The sequence below is a fragment of the Rousettus aegyptiacus genome, unplaced genomic scaffold (genome assembly GCF_014176215.1).
Source record: "Rousettus aegyptiacus isolate mRouAeg1 unplaced genomic scaffold, mRouAeg1.p scaffold_m13_p_16, whole genome shotgun sequence".
Lineage (NCBI taxonomy): Eukaryota > Metazoa > Chordata > Mammalia > Chiroptera > Pteropodidae > Rousettus > Rousettus aegyptiacus.
Window position 1 is genome coordinate 50,818,825 of NW_023416291.1, and position 9,805 is coordinate 50,828,629.

General features: G+C 46.9%; 1 long non-coding RNA gene across 2 annotated transcripts; it reads left to right on the plus strand.

The window, feature by feature from the left end:
• The first annotated feature begins 243 nt into the window (after positions 1-243).
• LOC118612468 lies at positions 244-9,036 on the plus strand. 2 transcript variants are annotated; one of them, XR_004954971.1, is made up of 2 exons: positions 244-610; positions 973-9,036. It is a non-coding gene; the product is annotated as an uncharacterized LOC118612468 (long non-coding RNA). The 2 variants fall into 2 exon arrangements; XR_004954970.1 differs by lacking the exon at positions 244-610 and adding an exon at positions 722-766.
• Positions 9,037-9,805: the final 769 nt, after the last annotated feature.

The following is a 9,805-nucleotide window of genomic DNA, read 5'->3' on the forward strand; positions in this document are numbered from 1 at the left end:
GGCGGGAGCGCGAGGCCGCGCGGGGGGCGCTGCGGCGCGATCGGCGCCCGGGCGCCTCCTCCTCTCCGGCTCCTCCTCGCCGCCGGGCCGGGCCGGGCTCCCCGCGCCCGCGCCCCTCGCGGGCAGCGGCGGCTCGTCCGGGCCCCGCGGGCCTGAGTTATTTTTTTTGGGGGGGGGGGGTGAGGGGGAAGCGCGGGCTGCGCGCGCGCGCGGCGCCCCCTCCTCTCCGCGGCTCGCGCCGCCGCCGGCGGGAACGCGGGCTCAGGGCCGGGCGCGGCGAGGTCCGATCGCCGTCCGCGCCGCCGCTGGTCGCCTCCCGCGCTCGGCCGAGCCCCGCGATCGCGGCCGCACCGCCTCCGGCCGCCCGGCCGCCCCCATCGGCTGCGGCGCTCGCGCGCGGCCGCGCCCGGCAACTTCGTCCCAGGTCCGCGCGGGGCGCGGGGCGCGGGGAGCCCAGACGCGCACGGCCCCTCGCACGGAGTGCTCGCCGAGCGGCGACTCCCCTCCTCTTCCTCCGCCTCTTCCTCCCGCGGCGCCTTCTCCGGCCGCCCGAGCCGCTCCTCAGGGAGGAGGCGGCCTCCGGGGCTTGTTGCTTTGTGCTGCAACCATGGTGAGGAGTGAGTGGCAGGGCGCGGGGCGAACCGGCGGGCGCCGCGTCACCGCGGGGGCGGGGCCTTCTCGGCGCGCCGGCCCCGCCCCCTGCGCGGCCCCCGCCCGCGCGCCGGCCGCGCCCTCGCGCCGCAGCCGCACCTTCGGCGGCTGCCAGGTGAGCCCCGCGTTCGCGCCGCCAGGCGGGGTGCGGCGCCCGGGGATGAGCTGCTCAGAGCCCCGCGTAGCCCGGGCCCCGGGAAGGCGGCGCGAGTCCCGGCGACATGCCGGGCGATCGTGTCGCACCCAGGGGTCGGCTCCTGGCTGTTTCTTTGGCGATCGGTCCTCTGAGGATTTATTTTGTTTATTTGTAACTTGCTGCAGGGAAAGCGTGTCTCTCTCCCCAGCCTTAACGTGCTCACTCTGGCACCATCAGACCCTCAAATGACCACGAAATTAAGGAGATGGAAACGTGCCAGTTGCGACACCGGACCCAGCACCAGCCCCAGACACGCAAACACGCCAGATTTAAAGGGGATCAGCCTTCGGCGAGACCCGGACGGCAAGTTTTGTGACGTGATCCGAGATATTGACAGAGCTGACTTTGTATGAGGCAGAGCAAACATCCGTAGAGCAAACATCCTTATCCAGACCCCACAGTTCCAAGCCGTCCTCACTCGGTGCAAACAACACTGAAAGGTCGCCCTTTAAGACGTTACCGGCCCTGCTGCTCCGTTTCCCCCTCCCTTTCTCTTTCTGAGCCAGGTCGAGGTGCGTAGTAAGGTCAGCCAAGCACCAGAAACAGCTCTGCTGCTCTGGTCCCAGGGTTTTATTTTTATCTGCCTGCCCCCACCCCACCCCACCCCCCCATCCCCGACAAGTTCATGTTTTGATGTCTGTGTGGAGGCTATACTTAGAAGAGGATTGTTACTTTTATGACCTAGTACAGTGAACTTTTTAAATTTTTCAAACATACTTGTTTAACCTCTAGTTTATTTTAGACACTTGGAATGGGTTGTGAGCAAACATTTTGGGGTCCTTAAGTCACCTGTGTGGCATTAGACGGATTGCATGGCTTCTTCGAGAAGGGACTGTGCAAACGTGTGAAAGTGGATCCGAATTACAAATTGTATCTCTAGATCCTTTATATGACTTGCTGAAGCTGCTTCCCCATATTTCTGTCACCCCTCAGCTGAGCCCCAGCATCAAGTTCTCTATGACACACGCCACCGCATTGAAAGCAAACAACATGCCAATACAGTGCTGCGAACGGTGAAGAAATAAAAATTCAAATCCAATGAAGTGAAAAAACGTACCTGACATCTCCATCTGGTGTCTAAAAGGCATCTCAGAACTATCAAGTGCAAACCAGGCTCTGTCCAGACCTCTGCCCCAAACGGGCCCTACCTACAGCTTTCCCCATCTATACCCTTCCAACTGCCCAGGTGAGACCCTTTGGAGTTCTTCGTGACTCTTTCCTCTCTCTTCATGACTCTTTCCTTCCTCTTCCACCTGTCAGCTCAACCTTCGAAGTACCATATCTGGACTCTACCCTCTGCCTACCACCTCTGCTACCATGACCCTGGTCCAAGGGTCCAAGCCAGCACTATCTTTTGCCTGCACTCTGCAATAACCACCTACCAGGTCTGCTTCCTCTGCCCTTACCTCCAGTAATCTACTTTGAGTTTTTTTCACTCCAGTTCAAGTCACTCTTCTGCTATAATAATTATATATATATATATTTTTTTTTTTTTAATTTAAAAATCCATTAGCTCCCCATTTCATTTAAGGTAAAAGCCAAAGTCCTTGCCGTGGCCTAAATGATCTATGGACCTGATCTCCCCCGACTCCAAACCTTATCCCTCTGACCTCTTCTTCTCTCCTTCTCTATTCCTTACTCATTTTTACAGCCCAGGTGGCCTTCGTGCCATTTCGGAAACATAATAAGCGAACTCCAGTCTCACCGCCTTTCCGTTTGCTGTTGCCTTTGCTCCCCCCCGAATTATCTCCCCCCAACTCTCTCGATATCACAAAACAAAACAAATTCTAGACTATCGTTCTCTCGCCTCCTTTCTATCTTCATTCAAATGTCATTTTCCCTGTAACTTCTCTTTTTCCTTACCGCCATCTAACATATTATATATTTTACCTATTTATTTTATTTATTCTTTGTCTCCCTCTACTGTAATGTATGCTTCCGAAGTCAATGATATTTGTTCCTTTTGTTCACTGCTTTTTCCCTTGACACGATGTAAATGAATTAATGACTGTAGTGTTACTTTGTATGTGTATGAGATTGTTACATACATTGTCTCCGCTGTGTCCCTGATGGGGTAGGGGAGGCTGGGAGAGAAATACCCTCTCTGAGCCTGTTTTCTGTTCTCTAAAAAAAAAAAAGGATAAAAACGACATGCCCTGAAGATATGTAAGAATCCAATATAATACATGCAAAGTGCCTTGCATAGTGCTTGAACCTTTGTATGTACTCAACAAATGATAGTTACTTTTCAGATCATTCTCATCATTCCATCCTTTTGAGGTTAGTGGAACAGTCATTATCCTGTTTACAGATGAGGAAACCGAGATTAAAATAGACTACCTGACTTGCCCTAATTCTAGTCCTGCCTTTAACTTCGGAAGGACCTGGGACAGGCTAACAAATGGAGACTCATATACCTTTCATAAATACTTAAAGCTCTGAATTATCTGGAATGTGGTGCTGCTGGGGAATGCTGGCTTCTGGCCTGAAACTCACACCCCATTTTCTTCCTCTCTTGGCTCCATCCCACGCCACACAAAGGCTCACACGCATGAGGAAACCCCAGCCTGTACATCAAAACGACTTCCCAAAAGCCCCCTCGGCAATTCCTCCAGGCGTCCAGCCTTGGAACGCCAGGCCTGGGAGTGGCAGGACAGTAAGTTCCAAGGTCCTGGGCGCTCGGAGACTAAGGAACTCCTTGTCCCGTGGGAAGAAGCAAAGGTAGAGCAAAGTCCTTCAAAGCATGGGAAGTAGTCAGGAACCCCTCACACCCAGATCCCACAGCCAGAAAGTTGTTAATTCCAATGCAAACCCAGCTCACATCCCAAGTCCTGTGATACGGAGAATTACACCCGTGACCTCAGGTAAGGTATACTAGTGTGCCTTATCTACCGACAAAATGACTAACTCATTCCTAAGCTATCATTTAACGGCAATTAAAGCCAATTTGCCACTATTTATAATCTACTTATCTACATATGTCAATAGTGATAATCACCATTTAACATCTAGGACATCTGATCCTTGGCGTGGAGTGCCGTTTCATTAACATTTGAGCACGAACAGTGTGCGAGGTGTAAGATGGACAGCAGGATTACACCCAGCTCTATAAATTTGTCAAACACTCTAAATCAAACCGTGTCGACCATCGATAATCATCGTACGCCATCTATATCATGCGGTATCATAAAGGCAAGTTTAAAAAAAAAAGAGAGAGTTTCTTTGTTCTGTCTCTACGACCATCATATTATTTAGAAAATCATTAGAGGATAGATAGTTTTAAGTCTAGAAATACATTTTAAATTCTGGACTTAAAACCGTTCCACTTGTGAGTTAAAAACCACTAATCTTTCCAGCTGTAAAATCTAACATCTCTAAATATATCATGTAAATTAGGTGTTTAGAGTCATCTTTAAAAATGAGTTAAAATAATATTTAAACTTTCCAGTGAATCTAACTATGATATGAGATTAGCAATTGATATATCTATATACCCATACCTCTCTATCTCTGAGAGAGAGTCATTTTATTTACACACACACACACACACACACACATACATACACACACACGCACTGAGTGTCTAATGTTCAGTCAATAAATATTAATTGTGTGAAATGTGCCAGGTACTGATCTTGATGCTTTGAATACCAATGGTGAATAAGGCAAACGTGGTTCCTTGTGGGAGCTTGTTCCATGCGCCAGGCACTTGCTCAATTTACTCAGTTCACCTAGGAGAATGGTGATAGAAAGGATTCAGCACGCTTCCCTGCTCTGCTAAGACAAGAGAGCTTCCTCTGGTTACCATTTTCTCAGATTGTTACAACCCTCAGAAGGCAAGGTCTAGAGCAGAGAGAGGTTGGATTCTATTAAAGACATTCCTCACATACTTCCCCCTCCCTGAGAAACATGTTTTTTCTGTTGCTTCTCAGTAACTTCTGCCTTGGAGTCAAGTCGGTAATAATCTCAAGAGAGTGGAAGGCTGTAGTTTAGACACTGTATCATTCTTGGTGAGCACACTCCACTAAGAAATATTGTATTCACCTGCAAATAGCATTCCAGAGAGTCCCTGGTGGAGATTACAGTTACAGACAAGCAGGGAGAGAAAGATACTGTGGGTTCATAGGATAGAGCTCATGGAACTAGTTAGGCAAAGTGTATCAAAAGCACAATTACGATCAGACTTTCAGGTTTGATTTTACAAGTATAATAAATTCAGTTTCGAAGATGCTGCCACTTGAGTAAAAAGGACACTAACGTACATGTCATTTAAATGCTTAAGTATTTTAGAACCGATTCTAAGAAAAGACCCATTTTTTTCCTGATTTATCAATACTGTTACCTTGTTCTGCCTTGGGCATAAAAATAAGTAAATATGTAAATCGAAAAATGTTTAAGCTGACAAAACTGTTCTGTCTAGTTAAGCTGTTGTAGCCCTCACACTGACATAACTATTTTCTTTCATTGATTTATTTGCATTTGAAATATCGGGCCAGTGGGAGAGAACGACCTTCTTTGTTTCCTTATTGTGAGAAAACGGTTGCTGACGTTTTTAAGAGGAAACGCATTGTTAAACTTTTGATCCACCGTCAATTCCTTCTATTGTTGCCCAGTGTTTGACATTTATTTTTATGACTATGGAACTTGTCGTCCAAAATCAGTCTGCCAATTTAAAGGGGTTTAGGTAAGATATGCAGATTAAGTTGTTTGTTTGTTTGTTTTTTAATTTGAAAAGAGGTCAAATTAAGGACTTCACTTTAAAACTTAACAATGTACATGGCATTATGCAATCAATGAGTACGTAGTGCATAGATTTTAGAAGCCCATGATATCACTGGATATCATGAATGCTCCAGTTAAGAATTCAAAAAAAAAAAAAACTTTCAATTTCAAACATGCAAAGTTAACCCAGTGGGATAATAACTCTGTCCTAATAGAGCATTATATAAAATCGTATCTGGGTTTCTCCAGTTCTGTTAAGGTGATTACATATAACCGAAATTACATCTGTAAGCAAACTGGTGTGCAGTGCAGAATCTGTCAACGTATTTAAAGAAGAACAGTTACAATTATTGCCAGTGCTGGTCTCCACACGGTGTTCAAGGATAAATGTAAGTGTGCTAGAATGCGGCTGTCTACTGTAGGAGCATCAAAATCAGACAAGGTCATTGCAGCAGGGAAAAAAAAAAAAAAAAGCAGTATTCTTGGCCAGCTGTGATTTTTTAAATGGCAATATGCATAAGCATTCTGAAGTCATGACTATTTAATATTTGTTAAATCCACGACGAGTGCTAGGCACCATATGTACATAAATAATGACAAAGTGCCTGTGTGCGGAGCTTACAAATCTAAATTAGGCAGCGGAAGTAAAGGGCAAACAAGGGCGTGGGAAACGCACCGAGGGCCTGCTTAGAAAACGAGACTACGTTGTCGGATTGTTATTTTAGTCTTAACTATCGGAAGGTCCATTATGTTGGAACACAAACATTTAGAGGATGGCACTCACCGGGAGTAAAATCTCATTGCCTTTGTGGGAATTGAAGAAGGAAACTGTAAATATGAAATAGCAAAATAGATCCCGTTAGAGACCTAAAGGAGGAAAACGCAAGAAAATGGCAAAAGAGAGACACTCCGAACGTCGCGTGGGGTATGTTACAGGGACCGGTAAAGATAATACATGAGATACGGCTCAGAAGAAAATAGAACTATCCAGGCCCCTGGGAGGCATAACATGGTGTGTCCTGGCCAGTGTGTTTCTTATCACATAACATAAATATGACCAGTGCTAAGTGCTAGTGACGCAGTTTGGTTCCACCTCATGCTTAACTCACCTACAAGGAATGAGCCTGTGGCGTCACAGTTAGTTGTCTATAGGAATCCAGAGATAATTAAGTCAAGGGAAAGACCGCCAGAAACCCGCAGTACTCCGCCCTGACCTGGCTCGGTGCCTCACGGGCAGGTCAATGACAAACTGACAAACAGCATAGAAATGACTAGATTAACAGAACTTTATCACTTTGCTGCGGGTGAGGGGGTGGGGCAGATGAGAACGGGAGGAATGTAATCTGTTATTTTCAGTGGAGTCAATAAGTGCAGCTTTAGGTAAGGGTATAGTGGAACAGACAACATAGGCCGTAGTCTGGAAAAACCTTTGGATGCTACTCGCAGACAGCCCTGAATGCAAAAGGCTATTCTGATCTACGTGAGCTTTGTGACCTTGAAGGAAGAGCTGAACATCTCTGAGCCTTAGTTTCTGCCTTCGGAAAGTGTGATTAGTAATGTCTTCCTTGCTAGATTACTGTAGCCGTGACTCAGAACATAAAAGTAAATGTCCTTTATCATCTCTCCCTTCTCCCTAAAAGGAAAGAAAGCTTTTGAGTCAAGCAGGTTGACCTCCTTAACGTTATATACAGAATTTTTAACTTAGAGAACAAAAAATAAGCTTTAATTACTTTCCTGTAAAGAGCCTAGAGCCTTGAAGGCAAATCATTCGCCATCTGGGCCAGGGGTTCCCAGCTACGGTTGATCAGCATCTTCACTGATGCTAGCTCGGCCAGATGGAGCCCACAGTCTCCAGAAAGCCTCTCGCATTCCACAGGGGAGACAGGAGCCGACCATCGGATGTGCCCTTCCTGGGTCTGATGGTGGCTCTGCCTTTATCACGTACGTGAATTAACTGGAACTTTTTTTTTTTTTTTTTTACAAATATCGAGTCTCTTGCCAGGTTTACGTCCACTCCAAACAGCAAGGACCAACTTTGGTGTGATCGTCCCACTTCTCTGGAGTCAGAAGGATCGATTCCAAATATCGATACGTATAAATCTACAACGTAGCACTCGGAAGACTAAATCCAAAAAACGTACGATGAGAGCAAATGACCTGGAGAGGCCCAATTTAATCACATACGTAGATGACATTCACGGTGGTATGCTGGCGATATTGGCGGCTGCCAGATTTTTTAACAGATTTTAAAACCAGATTAATCCGTGCCTTACCCTGGCCCTCCACGGACCAAAGAACGATGATGCTCCGGCCGCCTCTCAGTGCCCTCCAGCCAAGGCGAGCTGCAGGGTCACGATCTGAGATTCCCAGTGGCATCTGAAGCATTTCTTCCACCCATTTATCTTTATGGCGATTTAAAAAGACACTTTCAAGACATGCTTTCTCCAGTCTCCTACAACTTCCATCAGAAACTATGAAACCGTGTGAACACAGAAGCCCCACAGAATTTCCAGAAGGAACAGGAGCAGTCGCACTGGCTTTGGCTCCCCAACCAGCTGGCTTTCTCCCCACGACATACCACAAGAGATCTCAAAGGACGATCTACCCGAGGAGCCGAGTTGCCTGATTTGAGCATCTGCAGTGCGTGCTACCACGCGGAAAGCAAAGCCGGCCGTGGGTCGCTCCTCTGGTACCTGCTGTTATTAGAGAGGGTGTTTCTTTCTGGCCGAGACATTCCGGTCACTCTTCTTTGAAACACAGTGAGATGAGAATTGGAGAGAGAGAGAGAGAGAGAGAGAGAGAGAAAGACTTTCTGAAAAGGTTTCGATTCTCCCCTTTCCCCCATGCAATCAAGCATGAAGCGATGTCCAGACTAACCCGTCGTCACTGCTGCATGCCCTGGGGTGGGACCCTGAGAAAGGACTCCGGGTCCAGGATCGCGCCAGCTCCTGCGAAGATGGAGACAGACTCAACGAACGGGGTCACCCCCGTGAGCAAGGCCAGGCGACCACCGGCAGGAGGGGTGGTTGGGGAGGAAGGATGAAATGTTCTGACCACTCTTCCTGCTTCTCTCCGGGAAGAAATTGTGTCCACGGTGGTACCTAGTCCCCACTCTCGCACTCTCGTTTGGGAGACGTTCAAAACACATATCAAAAATGGCACGCGGCTATGGGTTCTAAACGAAGCGTTTTCGGCAACGAATTTCAAATGTTATGTATTCATTCTTATATGCGGTTTATGTCTGGAGCTGGGCACTGAGACCCGGGCATATCTTGTGGAAGAAAAACGATCACGGCCAGCGAACACCATCCTTTCTTGTGAAAATCAAGTCAGTGCCATTCAATGCCGGGACTCTTAAAAACCAAAGTTTTTTCTGAGGCAGTCCCGTAATAGGCTCCTGACAATTTATTCATGTAACTAATAATAACAGCTAAAAGATATTAAATACTGACGATATGCCAAGCCCTGTTCTATGTCCTCCAGTTGCGTTGTCTTAATTAATCCTCCAAAAGCCTTGCGAAGTGGTTACTATTAGTATACATGTTTTACTGTTAGGGGGGCAGAGACTTAGAGGGGTCCCAGGGCCAGGATCTAAACACATACTCTCTGGTGCCAAAGCATGTGTGTGAAGCCCTCGCTGCGGAGGTTTTTGGGTCTTCCCTGACTTATTTTTTAAACTTAGAACATCGAGCGCCGAAATTAACCATTTGCTGATAATTAAGGTGACTTAATCCTCAGCATTATTCTCTGCTCTAGCTCCCAGCCCTCAGACATGCGACATCTCTCGAGAAATTTAGTAATGAGACGAAAGCCGAATTCCAGCCCCAACAGCAACCCAGACCTCTAGGCTTGCCCACAGGACATCTGTACATAGATATCCACAGATACCCCGAAATCAACACGTCCAACAAAAACAAATGAAGTGCTTAGAGATCAATCTAACAGGGTATGCACAAGAGCGGGATGCAGAAAACTGCAAAACTCTGATACAAGAAATTTGAAAATGTTCTAGTAAAATGGGGAGATGTACCACATTCACACATTAAAAGACAACATAAAGATATCGATTTTCCTCTATGTGATTTATCGAATCGATGCAATTCCCATGAATGTTCCATCGAGCTACTTTGTAGATATTGACAATCCGATTCTAAAATTCATATGGAAAGGCAAAACGCTAAAAAAGGAATGAAGTTGAAGACTCACCCAATTTCAAGATGGACAAGACCTTGTCCA